The following is a 22339-nucleotide window of genomic DNA, read 5'->3' as shown; positions in this document are numbered from 1 at the left end:
CATTGATGCTTATTACACAAGCACCTCATTGTATTGAACTTGTGTCCTAGATAATTTTCAATGGTAGATAAAAGAAATCATCCACAGAATAATTTTGTTTTGAATTTTTTTTTCTTCAGTGTTTAATAAATGTGTCTCCAGCTACTAATATCTCAGGGTCCATATTTTCATTAATAGATGCAATAAAGTAAATTTATTTCTCTTTCGTGCTATCTTCTGATCTTTATTTCACAAAAATTTCTCTTTCATCAGGAAAATGTATGTGAACAGGCTTACTTTATAGAGAATTAGGATTTACAAAACACTCACCACATTGAGAAGTCTCTCTTAAAGCCTAGCAGGTTAGATTTTTCTATTAATTTACCTGAAATGGTCATAATTCACAGATAGAGACATTGGATAAGGCTTTTTTTCAAGTCTGAGAGCATTACATTTGAAAGCTTGTTTGGTTAAGGAGAGATGTCATCTCTACTGTTTTAAACAAGAGTTTTGTGGAGAAAGAAATCAAACTCATAAAAAGCACACTTCTCCATGTCAGAATTTGATTCACTTCTGCCTGGTCTAATAACAAATGCAACATTCATCTGCAAGAAAAGTTTTTCAGCCGCTTAGACCATGTTTTACAATTTACAATAAATGGAGGGATATAAAACCCCCATTTAATAAATTGATCAGTCTGGGAAAACATAACTGTCATTCAGTCTGCATAACATGACTGGTGAGTAAAATGTTCTTAGTAAAACACATTCGGTAGAAGTCCAGAGGACAAAGCACTTACTAATGCCTCTGTTCATAGCACTACCCAGTCTCCTACTATCACAAATCTTTTTCTCTTTAAATAATTAAATGTATATTTTTAACATCAGATACTTCTTGCTTTTCTAATTTGCTTCTTGTGGGGCCATCTGGATATATTGTTTGAGAAGAAAGAATGCATCAGCAGTATTTTGAAATAAATGGAACCAGCAGTAAGAAAATAGGAGCATAGCTGTTGGCTTCCCAACATTCCCAAGGAATATTTCACACGTGAACTGTCTTGATGCATGTCAGCAGGTAAAAGTACCATTACTTAATGTCTCCTGAGAAGCAAAGGAAAAAAGCAATATTGTATCACCTTTGAAGGACCATCAATGTATCATTGCAAGATTAATAGCCCAGTCATAGTCCCTCTGTGATAAGGGATCAGAACCGGTTTCAATAAAGTACATGTGTTGTGGCTCCAACACATGTTGAATGCAGCTCCAATGTGGCTCCAATCCAATGTTGAATGCAGCCACCTCATTGTGTCCAGTAATCTTGATGGATAGCATCTCAAATTCTCTTCTTTAAGAGTTCACAAAATCACAGAATCACAGAATGTTAGGGATTGGCAGGGACATCAAAAGATCATCTGGTGCAATTCCCCTGCCGGAGCAGGAACACCTAGATGAGGTTACACAGGAAGGTGTCCAGGCGGGTTCTGAATGTCTCCAGAGAAGGAGACTCCACAACCCTCCTGGGCAGCCTGTTCCAGTGCTCTGTCACCCTCACTGAGAAGAAGTTTCTTCTCAAATTTAAGTGGAACCTCTTGTGTTCCAGTTTGAACTCATTACCCCTTGTCCTATCATTGGTTGTCACCGAGAAGAGCCTGGCTCCATCCTCGTGACACTCACTCTTTACATATTTATAAACATGAATAAGGTCACCCCTCAGTCTCCTCTTCTCCAAGCTAAAGAGATCCAGCTCCCTCAGCCTTTCCTTATAAGGGGGACGTCCCTCTCCCTTAATCATCTTTGTGGCTCTGCACTGGACTCTCTCCAGCAGTTCCCTGTCCTTCTGGAACTGAGGGGCCCAGAACTGGACACAATATTCCAGATGTGGTCTCACCAGGGCAGAGTAGGGGGGAAGGAGAACTTCTCTCGACCTACTAACCAACCCCCTTCTAATACACCCCAGGATGCCATTAGCCTTCCTGGCCACAAGGGCACAGTGCTGGCTCGTGGTCATCCTGTTGTCCACCAGGACCCCCAGGTCCCTTTCCCCTACACTGCTCTCTAATAGGTCATTCCCCAACTTATACTGGAACCTGGGGTTGTTCCTGCCCAGATACAAGACTCTACACTTGCCCTGGTTATACTTAATTAAATTTTTCCCTGCCCAACTCTCCAGCCTGTCCAGGTCTCGCTGGATGGCAGCACAGCCTTCTGGTGTGTCAGCCACCCCTCCCAGCTTGGTGTCATCAGCAAACTTGCTGACAGTGCACTCTATTCCCTCATCCAAACCACTGATGAATATATTGAATAATACTGGTCCCAGTACTGACCCTTGAGGCACTCCACTAGATAAAGGCCTCCAACTGCACTCTATCCCATTGACCACAACTCTCTGGCTTCTTCCCTTCAGCCAGTTTGCAGTCCACCTCACTACCTGATCATCCAGACCACACTTCCTCAGTTTAGCTGTGAGGATGCTGTGGGAGACTGTATCAAATGCTTTACTGAAATCCAGGTAGACCACATCCACCACTCTGCCATTCAGAGGCATGATACTTTCTGGCTGTAATTTGTACCTTTTTTTTTTTTTTTTTTTTTTTGTGCAGGGCTTTATCCCATTACAGCAAAAGTTAATTTTTTACCACTCTTTTGTGACTGATGCTCTTTTTGGCAGGAGATTACATTCCATTTGTGGATAGTAACAGTACGTACCAGTGGCATGAGTGTGCTCATGCCTACTCTACTGGTTGTTACTTCTCTTTTCAAAGATTTATGTTCTCCATCAAGGGACCTGGAAGCTCAGAGGATATATTGACTCTGACAATAATTAATAGTAAAGGATTTTTTTTGCTTTAAATGTGAGCATATCTAATTTTTATGACCATTTTCCCTTCTGGCATTTGTGGCCTTTAAAGCCCAGTTTGCAGGGATTTCACATAAACAGCCTAGGAGCCTTGGTTATAGAACTCCATTCTAACTGTCTCATCCCTCTGTTTCCTCTTTGTGAGAGCTGAAAGGCCTGTTCCTGTTGCTTTATGAATCTATATATGGATTCTCTAGATCTACAAATGTTGTAAAATTGTTGAGTCACTGGAGAAGCCCAGAGGATTAATAATTTAAATAAAACTGATCAGGACTAGGTTGGTGTTTTACAGTCAAGAAATGTCTTTTTCCCATACCATTGACAGTCAAAAAATGTCTTTTCCCCATACTATTTCCACTTCTAGTGCATAAATAATTCCTCTAGCATCAGCCAAGCTATGCTAATTTATACCCACAGAGGACTTGGTCTCAAAAGTCTAATTTAGATGATAACGCTGAAGTGCAGGGACTTGCCATTTTTATTTGTGTGTAAAGTACCAGGCACTCAAGTAGTGGCGTGTCATTAAATTATTTCTAGAAAATAAATTGCCATTTGGAAGGCTTGCGCTTGAGTGAAATTATATCTTTTTGTATGACTTAAGACAGAAGCAATGAGTTAATTTGAACAGCTCTTCTTCACCTCCCTAATTTTGTTCTCTCTCCTATCTCCTGTCTCTCCTCTGCTGAACATGCCTTCTTTGCTACATCCAACTGAAATAAATACATTCTTGGATGGTAGCTCATGTTCTTCATTGCAATGTTCCCTCTGCTCTGAAAGACCTTGGTAAAAAATGAGGTAGTAGGGCATAAAAGTGGTCGATGTCAGCTATAGCTCCTGGGGCAGCTAAAAGTTGGATATGAGGAGAGTGTTTTAAGTCATCAAAGCTCCCTCTTTCTCAGCTATAAGTTTTTTGTTGCACAGCACAGAATTTCACCCTAGGGCTTTTGGCTGAACAGTGATGGATTTGACATTGGTCTCACCTGCACACTGTACATGTAACCATTAATGGGGCACTTGGTTTCAGAGGAACCAAGCAATTAAGCCAGCTGATGTGCTTCTACTTTTCAGGTATCATATTAGTAATGTCATAAGGGCTGTGTTCTGTTTTCGGTGGTCAGTTTTCTCCTCTGTATTAATGCTGGCTTATTTGCTTTAGTTGTACCTGAGGCATACTTCTGTGTAGTTGTGGTCCAGCCCTGATGCTGCCATTCTTGCGCATTAACCTTCCTTCTGACAAAATTCATTTGTATGCCATGTATGTATATAAATGCTGCTAAACATGAGAGAGGCCTGCCTTGTTTGCAAACGGTGAAGAAGAGATGATCCTTGCTGAAAGACCTTGCCATGTGAAAAAAAAAGGTCTGCAGGAAAAAAGTGTACCACGGTTAAGGCTGGTGTTATAGTTGATGTAACTGAAATAAAAAGCTTATGTGACCTGTAAAGACATTATGGCCAGTAAGGGAAGCTATGAAGTGATCCTACTGCTTACTAGTATTCGATTCTGTGCCTGTCATTTAATCTCAATATTCATCAATGCTTACCTGCCTTACAGCCCAGTGGAATACAGGGTATTGCCATTCTGCTTTCTCTTTTGTAAGTCAGATTCCCCACAGTGTCTCAGATAGTATCATGAGCCAACTGGTAATTATTGTCGTGGTGACCAGAATATAGGGTGGAGCCTCACAAAAGGCTACTCTTTGTCTTGAGGAATCATTTTTACATTTTCTCAGAGGTTTTAATATATTAGGGTTCAGATAAACACACTTCTGCAAGGATACAGCTTTTTGATAATGGACATGTGAGTTGCTGGGGACAGGACTCTTTTAATAGTATGCATGGAGATGAAAACTGTTTTCTTTATTGGCAGACAATATTTAAAACAACTAATCTTTGCACCCTTAGCCATAACTTAGTGAAAGTTTACTGACCTCTGCTTAATTTAGTAGGTTTCCAGCGTTCCATATTCAGAACACATACATTTTATAAGCATACAAATATTTGTGCACGTGTGTGTGTGTCTTTTACCAAGACAAACAAGCTAAAAGCAAGGGGCCTTTTTTTTGCCACATGGGTTTTGCGTTGACTGTACAAGGACGATTAAAAAAAATAATAATAAAAAAAAGGAAGAAAATGAAAGACTGCTGCTTGCTATAAGGATCCTGGGGAGGTATTTAATACTATTGCATCTGTCTGTAGCTTCATTTTCTAGGCAGCTGGAGGGCTCTTACACCTGGGGACTTGCCTTCACCAATCACTGGAAAATAAGAGTGGGATATTTGGACAAAATGAAATTCCTCTAGGAAATGGTGTGATGGTAAAGACCCCTTGCACAGATATTGACAGTTACTGTAATACCTACAGGCCTGTGTGGAGGGAGGGTCTTGGGGTTTTTGAGCCCTGCAGAAACACACAGTGAGCTGCAGTCCCCTCAGACATCCTCACGCTCTAAATAGATGGAGAATGTATGGCAGAGGGAACAGACAGCAGATGACTTGCCTGCAGTCACTTAGCAGGTTAGTGGCTAAATTTCTTGGTCAGCAGACCTGTTTTGTCCTGAACTAAATCTCTGGGCAGGAATTTTTCTCTGCAGTTTTGGGGAAAAAGAATAAATTCAGGTCCCAGAGACAAAGTTTTTTGAACCATCAGCCTACAAACTGCATTCACAACAACCATAGTATTATTATAAGTTAACAGTTTGTTGTTCACGTTGAATCAATGTTGTCCCTGGAAGGATGCATTTGTCAGAAGGGTTTAATGTGGCCCTATACATCTACATCAAAGCCTAGCAAGAAGTTCTGTGTTACACTAGCCTTTTGAAATACTGTTAGGTATTATTTTTGCAAAATTATTCTGAAGTAGTTAGAGACCATCGCCAGACAGCTCTTTCTTGGATTATGCCCACATTTGTACACATAGCAGGAAGTCATTTGCTGCCTTACTCTCCTGGAAGCCCCTCCTCCTCCTCTGTTTATGGTAGAAAGATGAAATATAGGCAGATAAGAAGAAATCCTGGAGGAAGTGACTAATGTACTCAGCTGTCCTCTGGAGTAAAATCCACAAGAGACTCTTTTGTGAGTGTGCCTTACAACTGTTTCCCTGGCCCAGAACATTAAATTCCACCATGTCCATAAGAGAGCTGAAGTCAGAAGACTACCTGAAATTAAGGATTTTGGTCAAGAATGCAATAAGTATTTTTAAAAGTGTGAATTTAAAATGCAATATTTAAGATGAGATAAAAAGGCGAAGGGTAAAGTCTACTCTCCTGTACTACTGCTTTAAATCTTTAAATGGCTTTGCAGCCATTGATAACAAACAGCCATGGCAGAGCATGTGGCTCCATTACGTTACCTGCGTATGTTATTTTTGCCCCTCTGTCTGTTAAAATCTGATTAGTTGTTGAAGGAGCAACAGTATTGGGCTTGATCAGCCTCTTGATTTTATGCCTCAGTAACATTGTCATGTAGAGTAAAATAACACCTCTCTACACTGGAAATCCACAACAGGCCTTTGATTTTGCTTTATCTTCCACTTAGGGCTTAGACCTAATAATTACCAAGTGAAAGCAGAAAGACACTGGTTGACGTTATTAAATGCCCATGTGATACATTTCTAACAAATAATAAGTAATTAAATAAATCTTTTTGTTTGTAAGAAGAAAAACACCACCAATTCTCATGCATTTACTTGAACCTGGGCTGATTTCCCTACTTTTATGAGTAGCAAGACAAAAGTAGCAAAAAATGTGCAAGACTCTGGAAGAAAACAGAGTATATTAATGAAATGTATCCAGCAGAGAGCCTATTACGGTATCTGTCCTCTCTTCTGTGCCACTGCAGAGCTAAAAGTGATTGATAATAACCTCGTAGTTACTGTACAATTTGCCTACAATTTTATAGTTGCAGTCATGGCATTGATCTACAGTTAAATGAGATAATTCCTGTGTGCTATCTTGCCATTCTGCAAGGAGCAATGTACCACTTGTACCTGTAAAGTCACAAAAAAATGAATACCTGCTTGAATCCAGGGCTTAATATAGAAGTTTTAGATAGCTACATTATGAAATTGCTATAAAGAATATTCTTACATTTGTAAGAGAAGTGTGATGAGGACTATTTAAACTTAGAAATTTCTATCAGTAATACTGCTTTTATCAGCACAGTATTTTATAGTCTCTGCTTTCTTCCTCTCACTGTGTGAATGCTGCAAAACATTTTTTTTTTTTCTGACAAGAAAAAGAAACTTTGTAACTGCAGTCTTACTGAGTTCTGAGACATTGGAAAACGTTCATGCGACACCTACTAAATTAATCTGCAGAACTGGTAGATTTCTAAAAATATTGAAACCAACAGGTTTAAAATACAAGATCTTTTCCTTATGTGTTTGGGGTTTTTTTTTAATCACAAATATATGTGTGATGGATTGAAATTAAAGTTCTCAGAAATTTTGGTGGAAAATTCCAGTGAAATCCTACTTCGGACTAGAAACCAGGCAGTTGAGCAAAGACCTCCTGAAGCTTACAAAGATATGCATAAATCTTTTGCCAAACTTCTTTTGAAATGTCTCATTTCACCCAACTGCCAAACACAAAATGAAACTTTAGGGTCACAAAACCACACAGATCACCATCTCTGAAGGTGTTCTAAAACAAGAGCACGGTGGAACTCACTGGCTTCAAAGAGTAATACATTGAAAGCATGGCTTCTTACGTGTCCCTGGAACTATCTCACACTTGCATTGAGGTATCTTTTTGCTGTGCCAATGTAAAATGGGGCCTCAAAATGAGAGCCAGCGACTGTCACAGAGGGATAGGTTCCCCTGTTGTTAACATGCTGGTTATAGACACGTCCAAATGGGTTAGGAGGAGTTAGAAGTTGCTGAACCAATGAATTCTGGCTCAGAAGGCGGCATTGGGGGTATCCTCAGGTTGCCTATGACACAGCTTTTTAATTCATGGCATTTTGTTTCCATGATTTCAGTCAAGAATGCTGACTTTGGACTGTGTCTTAGGGAACAATTAGTGCCGAAGGGAAGGCTTCTGCTGGCAAGTGGGGTTGTGTAATCCACAAACTGTTCCTATCTCACAGGTGCTTGCTGATGAGCCACATGAAATTAATGAGAGATTTTAGTCAAGCTCCATGTAGATTATAGAATTTTATCCTGAGACATTTTCACATGCAGAGTTGCCCGCTGTTGAGCTGATTAGTTATGCAAGAAGCTGAAATAAGTGTTGGAAGGTACGGCTAACCTGAGATCTGCATTATGTATATAAGCTTTCAAATAGTGTCAGGCACCTAGAAAACATAGATGGCTTTGTTGGTTTTGAAATTTTCTACACCTAAATATATAAAAGACTATTAAACTACAGAATTAATGATAAAAAGCTCTCCATTTTTCTTTTATTCTTGTTAGTCTTATAAATCCACAAAGAAGCAAATAAATGATGTGAAGTTATTTTCTCCATTTATTATTTGAATTTTGATAGCACCCATAATATGTTAGATACTGACCCTCTCTTTGGAAAAATACAGTTCCTTCCCTGAATACTTTTTGGTTTAAGACATACAGGATTTGTGTATCTGATAGGTTATTCAACTAATTCTTTGATTTCCTTAGTGCCAAAAATAAGTTTTGCTATAGAAAACATTGAGTTCAAGGTCCTGATTGTGCCAGCTCTCAAGCTTGTACAATACCACAGTGAAATTTTCCATTTGCCAAATGGGATGGTTCACCGCAGTAAACTTCAGTATGTATGAACGTGTTGGCAGGGTCAAAGCCTCTAAGGCTCTGCTCCTGTAAACACTTACACAAGTGCATAGCTGCACCCACATGAGGATGCACACTGATTTTAATAGACTAATTTACTTCAGCTGATTAGATATTTTTCTTGCATTAATCTTTTTCTCACTGGGGCAAGAATACAACAATAGCCAACACCAGCGAAATGCTTTTGAAATTTGTGTTGCTTTCATTAAACTCTCAGCAAGATGTTTTTCAACCAGCTTGAAACAAGCATCAGCCATCTCATCCTTCTGCAACTTGGCCAGGGTCATTTCAGGTTTGCCATTTTGATTTAGTTCAGACAACTTCAGTTCTGCCACATGCCTCTTTATCTGCATGATCTACAGCAGTCCTGATCTGCTCATGGTATCTGGCCAAAGGCACATCTTGGAGACAGCCCAGTCTCTCTGTTGCTAGAACATTTTTGCATCTGCTCAATGCTGAGCCCCTCTACAGCATTTACTTCCACAATTGGTGTTTTTTGGTGAAAGACACAGAAGATAACAGCCCTGGAGAGAGAAATGTCTTCTCACAGCTTCCCCAAAATCTGTGTTTCTGGCTGGCTGCATTGGGCGGTTTCCTGAGGCAGCAATGATTATTAACTCCTGCCACTTTAACTAATAGACCAACATCCTCCTCTCCTGCTTGCCACCATTTTGTAAAACAGATGAAGGAAATGAGGGGAGGCTGGACATCAGCAGTCATTTCAGCTGAGGAAAAAAAAAAGCCCTGCTGCTGCTGGCGCTGCCAGTTCGATCAGACACGGTGTCCTTTTTGGTCCTGAAACTGAAGCACAGGAGCTGAGTTAGTAGACCTGGGATGCCAGCCAGTGACACTATTTACAAACTCTTCTGCAGCATGATGCATGGAAGATCTACTAACAATCTGATATATGACACATACAACTGAGAGGAGGTCTAGTCTTCCTGTTTGAACTTCTTTGCAAGAGTGAGAAAGTTGTCTTGTTCAGGTAACAGGACTACAAATATATCCTCTCAAGACTGGCACAAGATTGATGTCATAATAATTTCTTTTAAAACTTCCTGTGAGCTTGCTTGGGGTTATCTCAGTTTCCGTCTTCTGAGAAGAAAGTATTCACACCAGATTAAAAACCCCATCTGGCCATCTGAATGTTGAACCTGAAGTCTCAGTAGAACACAGCATTGCATTTTTAAAGGCTGGCTGCTGAAGTGAAAAGCAAATGAACAATTAAGCTTGATTCAAAGACTGAATGAGATCAAATCTTAGGCTGCAGAAAGAAAACCTTCTCTAAATTCCCAAGGTAACTCAGTGGACTTAGGAAACCAAAGCAGTCCTATATGATCAAACCCATGAGAGTTATGTGGCTCTTTGTCCTCAGAGAAAACTGAAAAGCGTTTTCTTATCTATGGTTTGAAGCATTGCCATCAAGCAATTATTTATTTGCTCAAAGAAACTTCTATCTTGTTTATATTTGTGGTCATTTTGGCAAAGCCCTCTGAAGATATATGTGGTTTCCCTGACAACTCAGAATTTGACAGCTGTACCTGTGCCTAGACATGGACACAGCAGAAATATCCATGTCAACAGCTGTTTAATGCATTAACATGGCTGAAATTTCATGCTCTCCTTTTGAGCTACTACACTTAGTGAAGAGATGTGAGAAAAACCCTTCAGTGAGATTAATGAAATCCCACTTCTCCTATTTTTAACCCAAGCAAGAAAACCACTTTTATAGCTTCTATAAAGCAGAAATTGTCCCACATCAGAATGAGACAAGCAGTGAAAGGAGACCTATTTGTCAAGCATGCTGTCTGACTGAGAATAAAACTTGCCTCAAAAGTCTAAAAATGACCTAAATATTTAAATACCTTAAAAGATATGATCACAGACATTTCTGTGTCCAACAGAAATAAGCGACAGGTATTGGCTCCTCCAAAAGCATGATTCTCCTAATTATACTTGCAAGGCATCAATATTTACTTAATGGACTATTTGCATCCAATCTACCATAGCTGTGGTAAAAACGTTGTCACTAGTAGGTGGACTACAAAGAAACCATCACCTGAAAACATTTTCTTCTAGGTGACTAGGAGCATGATTGTGCATGTAAAACAGGCTGTGGTACCCAGTTTGCTGAAATCTGTTTAATTTGAACACAGTTTTGTCAGCCTTCATCATGAGTACCAGGGGAGCTCACCAGAAGAGAAGGTGGATTCTGATAATGCCTTGCACAGAGAATACAAGCAAGAGATTGCACCAGGACTGAGAATGAAAAAGATCTTTTGGTACTTCTTGTAAGCTTGAAGACTGATATCGCCCAAGGGCTATGTGAGAACATTAACAAGATCACGAAATACACACCTTATATTCACCATGTGATACACCCTGGTCTTTTGTCTCAACTGGAAGTACTTGCCTGCCCTATATGATACATCTGAAAGATCAGAGCAATGAAGACAAATCACTTATACCTTCAAGTCTATCATAAACTCCTTGGTGATCTGTAGGAGCTGACTTGTTTCAGCTGATCAGCAGTCAGGGGTACCCTCTAATGTCTCACTAGTGGGCATGCTATCTCGAGCCAGGCAGTCTTGAAAAATCAAGTGGCCCAGGCTGAAGACTGGCTACAACTCAAAACTACTCAAAGAGTTTGTTACCTACTTGCAAAGGACTGTGCCATTACTGACCCCCTCCAAACTGCTGCTGCAGGAGTTTGAACTGAGGTTCAGCAACAGCCATGAAGGCCCAAGGTGGCACTGCTCAACATTCATGAATGGATGCTTCCACACCCTGGTTCTGATGGCTCCCCTAAGTGCTTAAACCAAAGGTCCCTGATCCTCTTCAAGAATAATGGCACAATGGCTTGGAGTAAGAGACCAAAAATGACAACACACCACACCGCTTTAGCCAGACCACCTGAGATGCTGGTGTACGTCCTCACAGACCTGCTGAAGAGACCTTGTTTACTCTGAGATCCCATGTTGGCAGTCCCTTGCAGCGATCACAGACATTGCTTTTCACCATGAGCTGGGGAAGGGAGTCTGGAGTATCTGACGAGACTCCATGTTTTTTCCTTCTTAGGTGTGCTGTTTACTAATTATACAATACGAATATGTAGTATTTGAAAGGGATGGAAAGAAGAGGAGGAGGAGATGGTGAACAGTCTGGAGGTCCATTTTCCCCTTCCTTTCTGAAACGTTCAATTCCAAACATGAAATAGTATGTGTGTTTGGTTTCCGCAAGAATGTTCACGTTCACAAAAATGCTATGTGATTTATTTCCCAGTTGGAATTGCTTTGGGGGAAAGTGTAAAAGAAATATCTTCTCTTTCCTAACTGACTTCCTCTTTCTTCTCTCTCATATACAGTTTTTCTACTGTTTTACATATTTTCTAGTTGTGAAACAATTTTAGATTTAGATTGTGCTTAATCCTTTCTCATCTGATTTAGCTCCAGTTTCAGTGTGAAAGCCAGTATGATTTTAACAGGTAATACTGAGAGAATTTCAGTTTACCTGTATTTTACTTTAGCTGTAAGTTAAGCCTTAGTTCTGCAGTAGGGATGGTAGGTACATTTTTATGCTCATCTTTTTAACAGTATACTAAATAAACAGAATACATTGGAAATGAATAACTACTGTCTCCAAAATAATTCCTTTAGGAGCAACAGAAATGAGTGTCAAGGATACTATCACAGTCACCAAAAGGGAAGAAAACACATAATTGCCATGTAACCACTGGGAAGAAGATATATGAAGCAAAGCACAGTGGTGCTGTGTTGGAAGAGGCCTGTGGTATGGCATAACCATCTGTGTCCTTAGGCCTAACCCATTATGCATTAGTATGAACATGTGTGTTGCAGGCCTTGACTTCCACAATACAACATAAAATGACTGAATATGAACTTTATTCTGATATTTGACGTTTCCTAGTATATGAGAGAAATACCACCATCACTGTTTTTCATGCTGATTACTAGGATGACTTTCCATTTTTTTTTTGTGCAAACCAAGAAATAACAGGTTGGGATTTCTACAGATCCTCTCTTCTCACCTATTTCTCTTCAAATGGGCTTGCTTAAAAGGCCTCATAAATGCCACAGAGGTAGAGCTCAGAAGAGTGCCAAGTCTTGCCTATAAACCCAGCTCTCTGGAGAGAAGCTAGAAACAAAGTGGATGCAACAAAAGCACTGGAAAAGTTACGAGCAGAGAAGGACATTTAACTCTCACCCTGACAGCTTGGTATTGAGGCAGCTTGGGGCTTGATTCTACAGGCTGGGTCTGAAGTGGCTGGTGATCAGGGCCTGCCATTTCCCATGGAGATAATCCAGAGAGAGTTCTCAGAGCTCCCATAGCTCCAGCCAGCTCCAGGGCCCCAGAGGGAGGGTGATTCGGGCAGAGAGGCAGGAGACAGAAGTGGACACATTGTATTACACCTTGTATTTTTATATTGTGGTGCAAATGCCCTTGCAAGCCTTCCCTCCCGTTGCTTTTTGTTCCCCTCACTGTACTGAGGAAATTCAAACTCTAAATGCCAACAGACAGAAACAGACTGAAAAGTCTCCTTTTAAAACGTACTTGTAATTAGAAGTGAAACTTTTTTTGGTGGTGGTGGTGGGGAGTCGGGTAGGCACTTCCCAATTTGCCAGTATGTGAGTGTCCTTTCTGATGAAAAATAACCCAACTCCTCCCCAGGACATTTCTCAGTATTGCCAGCAAACCAACCCCCTCCTGCCCCCCCGTGACTTGGCCAGGTTTGCTAACTGCCTGTGTGCAGTTTAATGCAGCCGTGAGTGAATTCAGTGCCAGAGTTTTGAAATTATGTCAGAGAATCAAGAACAAAGAGGGAAATGAAAAATGGGGCAGAATAGTTCCTTTCTGACAAAACAGAATAGCTTCTAGTGGGCAAGATGAAATATTTATGTACTCATACCTCTGTGTACATTCATACGTGTGTATGTGTGTGAGAAGGCAAAATCCTTGAAGGGATCCAAACATTGCAGAAATACCTGTTAGAATAGGAATGCCTTTTACTAATAAAATAACCCATTTTTCCTTTAACTCCTGCTGTTACATTCCCCACTGTGGCCTGGAAACCAGATGATTTTGAAAAACAAGAAGCCTGATGCTGAATTCAACCATGACTGAGTAAATCCAGAATAATGCTTCTGAACTGCAGGGAGTTACTCCAGATTTACACCCAGTTTCTGAGATCTGAATCCAATCTGAAGTATTTGTTTCCTACCAACGTGGTGTCCTGCTGCTTTCCTGAGGCTGCTGTCTGCCATGCACAGCGTTTTCTGTCATGCCGTAAGAGGAAGCACAGTGTGAGCTCTGCAGCTGGACTTGCAGACTGATGCTAGGAAGGGCAGCACAGCAGTAAGAACTTGAAAACAGTTTCTTTTTAAAAATGTTGTCCTCCCCTTTTTCCCCCTTCCCACTGTCTACAAGGCCACAATTAGAGGAAATGGTACAGGATACATTCAGACCAAGGGGGGCCAGAACAAGCCTGGAAGTGGATCAGGAGTTCAAGGGGAGACTGGACAAACACTTGGAAGAGGGACCCTTTGAGGGTTACTAATAGATAAACCACATCAAAGCCAGGAAATTCCCTGAGCTGAAAATAGTAAGACACCAAGAGTGTATTTGGAGGTAGTGGATCGCCTTGCTCTGTCCTTGCTTTTCCTTGGTGTCTACTAGGGGAACAGTGAATATAAAGTACTGATTGAAATGCATTTTGCCCTGAACCAATGTGGCTGTTATTTTGTTTTTTAGAGGCAGAGAAGATCTGAGGACTGAGGGGGAGACAGCTGGGGAAACAGTGCAGCAAGAGATGCCTTGTTTGAGGTTCTGTGTCAACAGTTACAGGAAATTTCGTTCTTCTTTTCATTTGGTTTCAATTCAAATTTTCCCCATGCTAAGCTGCACTTATGTTCACATCGTCTGCAGCGTTCAGATTTCATTCTGTTGAGTAGTTTCCATCTGCAGTTTGGCAAACCTGCAGGTAATTAGCTCTCCCTTGTAATTAAATTTCCAGTTAATGTCCCATTAAGACAAATGAGAAGAATTCGCATCTTCTGCTTAAGTGGTGATTTCACAAAATGCAACATTTCATAGTCTTTGAACAAACAAGCACTTCCATTTGCTGAGGTGAGATGTATTTGCAATACAGAAGCAGATCTTAATAATTTATATCCTCAGATGTACACTTTTTTTTCTTCCAAGAACTTCAGTGCTTAGGGAATGAGGAGCCCAGAGAAGAGCCAAGCCTGCCTTGGGGTTAAGGCATGGGTCTCTCCATCAAACAGTGAGGTCCTCTTCTCGCTTCCCTTCACAGATGCCTTCTTATGCCATGAGTGCCATGGAAACCAAGGGTTTTCACAGGTGGCTACTAACTGCATTTCATTGCCCCATCTGAGCCAGCTCAAGCCTAATTTCTGTAGCTGAGCACTCATGAGTGTGGTTGTAATAATGAGGCAGGGCGAGCAGGCAGAGCAAGATGGTGAAAAGGCAGAGGGTGTATGGAAAGGTGACAGCTGGGGGGAACCTCACCAGTCCCTACCCACTCTTTGAAGCTCTGTGGAAAATAGCACATTTCAATTTGACAGCATTTAAAAATGCAGAAGACAATATTTACCTTTCACTGCACAGTGTGTTGAATAAAGAAAGTGTGTTTAAGACTAAGTACTCAGAAAAAAACAGGCCTTAAGATAAAGACATATCTGCAAAAAATAGATGTAATGTTAACATCATATATATTACAGTAAAGACGAAAATACTGTTCTCTGCTCTGAAGCTATGGGGATCAAGTGCTCCTACATTTATATATTTAGCAGGGAGAGGAGAAGAAGCGATGGATCTGGGAGGGCATTATGCAGTTCTGTATTTTGCATTTGAACTACCACTAAAAAGATTTTAAAAATATCCTTTTTGCTTTGTAACACTAGTATTAATAGCTGAAGGTGTAAGCCTCATGATTTGGTGCTGGCTAATACAACATTGTTTTGTCCCAGGTCACTCAAGGGTGCCCAACATAATTTTCTGTTCTCTTTTGCTTGTACACACACAGAGCAGGAGAAAAATGTCTGGGAAAAGAGGCTGACGGCTCTAGTTACCCATTGACATAAAAGACCCTTTGGTAGCAAACCTTCATTTTACAGTCTCTTGAGACATGCTCTGTATTATTCTAGGACAGATTTTGGAAAAGAAAAAGATCTCATTCAACAATAAATGATTAAATGAGTACTGTGAGCAATGAATGAGCACATGAAAGTCATTGGATCAAGAACAAAAAGCTTTGGGCTCTGAATTTCTGGAGCAAGTAAAGAATTTTAGTAGAATGCAATAGTACATTCTTGAATGTTTTTTTTTTTATTGATAGCATAATGCAAGTTATTTTGTCTCAGTCAGCTGTAGAAAATTTACCTGAACTGTGGGAACTCTCGGTGAAGAATGGCAGTATTTAATTACCTTTTTAAAGCCCTCCTGAAATTTCCTTTATAAGCATGCACTGTGCATATACAACAGCCTTTCTCTAAAGGTTATCCTGGTGGCTGGATCCCTTTTTTCCCGCTGTTTACTGCTCCCCCCAAATTACTAAACCTCAACCTGTTTCATTATCAGGCTTTAACAGGCAGCGCGGGCAGCGCACGGCGGGGATGAGGCGGGGGAGGGCGCCATCTAGCGGCGCGGCCGCGCCTCGCTGGCCCTTGTGCGTTCTGCCTGCGGGCAGGTCCTGCTCTCCCCTTTTTGGTTTGTTTTCTTTTCGTCAGTTATGTCTTCGGAATATTTGTTCAAGCTCACAGATAGCCACACGGAACGGAGCACGTGGCGTTGGTTTTCTCCACGACCGTTCCGTTTGATATTTTATTTATTCACTTTTATTTTTGTAGAAATGGGTATAGTTAGGGTGTGACTTTCTGCTCTGGGATTTTGTGTTAGTGTTTGTAAGAAACAATTATTTTGCTAATATAATAGGCTCAGGCAGGATCTCTCAGCAAAGCCACTTTTTAATAACGATATTGCAACACCGGGTGTTCTACCTTAAGGTAGGCACACATAACAGGGCTAAAAGCCCCTGCTTATATCCCCCCAAATCCTGGCAGCAATTTCCGTCCCCTGCTCCCCATTGGCTGGGTGCTTCAGGATTTACAGACTGCCCGACGCCTGCCTCAGTTTACATATTTCATTAATCTAATTTGAACAATACCCTTCCTCTTATCAATCTATTTAAAATATGGGTTCCTGGCTCTTTGGCTACCCTTCCCCCTAGATTAACTTGTAAATACAGGTATCAGTTTGCATTCCGGGATTAGTTAGAAGAGACTTTATTTTACATTAAGGATTCATAGTCCGTTGTCTCTCAGCCCTTCCTCCCCACCGGGGTCAGGCACCAGCTCCTTAGTTTTGTAAAAACAACATTTCCTTTGTTAAACGTTCCTTACATGCTAGTGTGTGCTTTGTGTATGTGTGTGGCTTTTTTGTTTGTTTCTTTTTTTTTTTTTTAATTTAAATATTCTTATTCAAGCTCTGAAGAAGGATAAACTAATTCTGCCCCTACTTTCAGGAAAATACTGCTTTTTAAATACACGGTTTGAACACTAAGAATGAGCCTACAGTGGCATCTGTCTGCAATATATCATGACTTTATTGCATAGCCTTCCCATTTAAATCCTTGGCAAAACCCAAACTACAGACAATGAAAGTCAAATTAGTTGTGATATTGTTGGCATGTACAGAAAATACCTGGAGAAGGAGAAACCTGCTAAGAGCTTGAACCCTGACTAAAAAAAAAGTAATTTGATCAGATGTTTCATGTCCCTTTCAGGCGGAGAAGAACTCATGAACTAATGTAATTTTGTTCCTGTCTTTGCAACGATATAACCTTGACCCTTTCTTTGGCAAAACTAGTTCATCTGTAGTTATAGTACTTCATGAGTTCTGCAGGCAAATAATAATTCTCCAAAGTGCTCCTGTCCTGTATGTTAATGAGGCTAAATGAGGATCCTCTTTATTGCCCATGGCCTTTCTGAAGCATCTTCCAACTAGCTCCTCTCCTTTTCTACACTCCAATGGACTGTGGAAAATGAAGGCTTGATATCATGTACTGGAATAAGTGCAATAGGGAAGACTGTTAAAATTCTTTACTACAAAATCATAGACCTTTGTCAATACCCTTAACTATGAGTACACTGTGCCCTTGTAAAAATTACCTTGATGTGAAAGATAAGTTGGCTTGCCAATAGATCAAGCAAGAAGGCTACCTTGGGATACAAATGAGTAATAATCTAAAGGTAATTGTTTCCTTTCAAGTGGAATAAATCAGTCCTAACTGTCTGCCATAATAATGCAAATTTCCTGAGAGGTGTCAGCAGTTTCCAGGGGCATATTCCCATTATTTGAATTTGTGCTTCCCATCTCTTAGGTGGAAGTATCCATTCCTACATCTAGTCATATAGTTGGTGAAATTTTATTTTGACTGACATTGGTTTAAATCTGACTGATGTAGTTACTCCAGAATGTAGTTACTCCAGCTTATGCTCTTGCAAACCAGAAAATAACTCAGATCGGTGTTTCAGGATGGTCTAGGGTTCTGGTTGTGATAGCACTTACCTTGGTTCTGTATTGATACAATATGGGAATCAAAACCTGTGATTCTTCTCTGATTCACTGCAGTTCCAAACTGTCCCTGCAGAAAGTCATGCAGATATAATGAAGGTTGGAGCAAAATTATATAGACAGGTTGCCATGCTGTAGGTTGCTCTGAAACTCATGAAGCCTTCTCTATAAATCAGCAATTATGAATACCCTGTCTCACTTAGACCAATATGTCTCGCTCTACCCCTTTCTCATAATTGCTGTGAAATATTAAGAGCTAGAGCCTCCTTCAACCTCATTTGTTCTTCTACATAAATACAAAGCTGTATGATTTTCTTACAGAATCTATGTTTGTACCTTATGTGGATATATTGCCTTTTTTTTTTTTTTTTTTTTGTCTGGAAACAGTGAAATGTGTTTGGACTGCAAAATCATTTATTACACTTTCACTCTACGTATACAGCTTTTTTTTTTTTTTTTTTCTGTTGGAAAGGTGCATGCAGCAATTAAGCATTTAACAGGTTTACCTGTGCAGTATAAGCCAAAGCAAAGACATGTATCTCGAACTCTGGCTTGAGATTCTGGATTCTGAAGGTAGCAAAGAGTGCCACTCCAAGCTGTCTTTGAAGATTGCAGTAAAAGGTTTATGATCTGTATCTACTAGCATGGGTGACTCATAATAAATGTACTCCAAAGGTGTAGTGCCATGTCCAGCACTGATTGCTCCGACAAATGAGTACTCCTCTTCGCTGGAGTCATTTGTAATCATATAACAGCTTGACTTTCTGTCTGGAAAAGCGTAGTTTTGTCAGATTGGTTTATGCCACTACATCTCTCACAGCCTTTTCAGAGACTATGACAGCTGTTGGTTTCATATTTACACCCACATTTTTCTCTACTTTAAACAAATGTTGTTTGTCCTTTACTCTGAATGTTCTAGATACTGTTGAGGTTTAAAAAAAAAAAAAAAAAAGAAGAATAAAAGCAACCAAAACAATAATGTGTATTATGAACTCATGTATTATTTTCTTTTTTTGCAAACAGATTTAACAGCCTTTTCTTTCCTTACTTGCTCTAAGAGTGTCACTTTCAGCTATTCTATCTCAGAGGTTACGCTAATTTTGCTGGGCCCCTCCAAAATTGTTTTTTTAACTGTGAGAACTCCCGTGCTATTTTCTTGACTTACTGAGTAGTTGTGACCAAATACTGCTGCCTGAAGTATGTGTGGCAGATGGACTAACTTCAGTAGTTTTTGATAGTATCTTGCAAAGCAGTAGGAACTTCAGGAGCTGGTGCATCATGGATTGCCGTTTGACTCCTATAAGAGGAAAGATTAAATGGACTACAACCTCTTCAGCCTGAAGAAGAGGTGACTTAGGAAAAAGTAAAAACCTGAATGCAGAGAGAAAATGAATAGAGAGGGATCACAGCAGCAGCATGGAATTGTGTGGTGGTAGTACAGTAAAAAAATAAATTAAAAACAGGAAAACCAAACCGAAGGAAATTTTACACAATACAGGAGTAAACTCTGGAACTCATTGCCAAATGGTGTTGGTATCAGAAATGTAAATGAGTTCAAAAAGCAATTAGACACAGCAATGAAAGATATACTCGGAGGGCGACAATTGTCAATAGCTTGAATTTTTTAAGTCAGAGGAGAATGCACCTCGGAGCTGTGAGAAGGGGGTGCTAGCATACCCTTAAATTGCATGGAAAATGGGCATTTTTGGAACATGTTTGGTGTGACTGGGCCTGTAGATAGGCAAAGCCTTACTATTTGTATGGTGTCATTCGTAAGAATAGGAACCGCTTCAGACTTCACTGTTTCTGGTGCGGGCAGTGGGAGGGCAGCCTTGCTGTCTGAAGTGGCTCACGCACACACGTGCACAGCAGTGCAGTGCTTTACGTTCTTCAGGTAATCGATGGAAATTAATTCAAACGGTTCACTCTGAAACTCCATTTGCTATTTGAGTGCTTTCAGTTCCTGCATCTTAGATAAACTCTGCACGCACTCACAACTTCTGCAGGATGCTGAAACTTCTGTTCTTACTAAACTGATGCATCTTCAGCCCTTCAGTTCTCACCTTAGCTCTCACACTTTTTTGTATCTTCTTTGATGTAACATCTCCTGTGTCCTCAGAGGGACTGTGCAATCTCACGCCACCTTACCTTTACAGCTTTGTGTTTTGTCTTCTGAGTTATTTCTGGACAATGAACAAACCTAGAGATGTAACGGGCAACGCTTAGCCATTGGGGTAAAATTTTTAGTTCCCGTACCTGTCGCTGTTGGTTGGATTTTCCAAATGCTGCGATTCAGGGTTTCCTCATGAGTAGGCATAACAAATGACTGTGATTCAGATCATGAGTTTGTAACTGAATTAGTGTTTCTTCTGGCAGTAACAGTACTGAAAACCATGCCTGATATCCTGACTTCTTTCAATTAGCAGAACAATGACTCCACATAGATGGAAACCCTGTGCTGTTAATTTGAAAGACAACTGTAAGACTTCACTCCTATATAGTTTAAAAAAGTGTCTTATCTCTGTTGGTCTCTAGTGTAATTGTTATCTATAGTGCTATTAAGAATGTTAAAGCGATATCAGGTTTCAGCATATAGTAAAGTGACAATCTAGTTTGTGTAATCCTATTTCTTTTTGAATACTTGAGTTCTGCATATTTGAATTTGTTTGCAGGGTGCCCTAGGTAACCATTGTATCACAGTGTGTGGTTTTGCTGGTGACTGATAAGATTAACACGAATTTCAGTCACACTTTTCTAAATGAGGGGATCTTTCTGTTTTGATGTCAAGGCATGTTTTTAGTTAGTTAAGGCAATGCAAAATAGATAAATCTGAGCATAGTCATTCATGATATTGATTGCTAGGATTAATATGTTAAATTAGGAGATGACTAGAAAATAAGAGAATTCATTATTTAAAAAAAAATAATAATGAGCTGACTAGAAAATAAAGGAATTAATTATTTTAAAGAATAATATATATTTTAATGTCTACTATTTAAATTAAGGTTCCCTAGTTACCTGAAATCTGACTTTTAAGTGAAAGCTTTCTGTGTGCTAAGTGTGCCAAAAGAATACAGGAAGAATCTGACTATGAATGTTTCCCTACCCTTCCCAAGACCTTTCATTTGTGATAAAGAGGTATGACTTATACCGGGGATAGGACAAGTTTAGTGACAGCTTTGAAAAATTGTTATTTAAGCAAGCAGAAGATGGGCATTTCTCAATAACTACCTGCAAAGTGCGTGTTCATTTTGCTGACCCTGACTGGCAACAAACAGGTGGTACATATCGACATGTGTAGGTGCAGATGATCGAGAAAAGAACTGGAAATCAAAGAAAGGCCATTCTCTGTTCGTGAAAGACAAAGGTCCTGTAACCTCAGTGAAGCTGTTCCACAATACACCAGCTGAGCGTCATCCTAGTTTGAACATTGTCTTTTCCATTGGGTTATTTTAATTCTCTGCTGTTGATAACCTCTTCTGACATTCCTGTCTTCTTTGCAAAATATTTCTCAGCTGTGTTTCTTTTTGTTCAAATTCCTGAGGTTTTTGTGTATCACATCACTGCTTAAAGCTTTGCTTGACCTCAGAGGCTCCTTTGCAACCAAGAAGAGCACTAGCCAGCATTGTATACCCCGTACCACACAGAGTTGCATTGAACACTGCAACTCAGTCAGTCCCTGCAGATCAAGCTTGCAATGTTTATTTTAGAAAATGGAAAAAACTGATGTAGATTCTTCTAACGGAAAAATGAGGGTCTTCCACTTGTGTCAGAGTGGGACCCACCCACTGAGGAAAGTTGTCCATATGTTTTACAGACTTCGTCTTCATCTGTTCTTCTTAATATCTTCTCTCAAATTTTCTGTTTCAATTACCAGTGACTTTCTAGCTGATATCTTTTTTTTTTTCCAAAAGGGGCAGATTGTCATAAAACGTAGGCTTATGTTGTCCTTTTGCAAAGTGTGGGTTGATCCTGAAAATATCCAACACTGTTACTGTGTAGCTACTGTCAGTTTTACCCACATGACCTTCTCTCTCTGAATAAGATGGACTTTTTTATTGCTGAGGAAAACCGATGTTTGGTTTTGAATGGAAAATCTATGCTGATTATTCTTTAAAATATATGCTCT

The 22339-nt window shown here is 40.0% G+C and overlaps 1 protein-coding gene across 3 annotated transcripts in view; it reads left to right on the top strand.

Moving 5' to 3' along the window:
* THEMIS (thymocyte selection associated) overlaps positions 1–22339 on the top strand; it is an 86624-nt gene that overhangs the window by 43185 nt on the left and 21100 nt on the right. The window lies entirely within an intron of this gene.

The sequence above is a fragment of the Columba livia genome, chromosome 3, assembly GCF_036013475.1.
Source record: "Columba livia isolate bColLiv1 breed racing homer chromosome 3, bColLiv1.pat.W.v2, whole genome shotgun sequence".
NCBI classification, from domain to species: domain Eukaryota; kingdom Metazoa; phylum Chordata; class Aves; order Columbiformes; family Columbidae; genus Columba; species Columba livia.
Note: the sequence above shows the minus strand (reverse complement) of the source record. Positions and strands in the feature narration are given on the sequence as shown.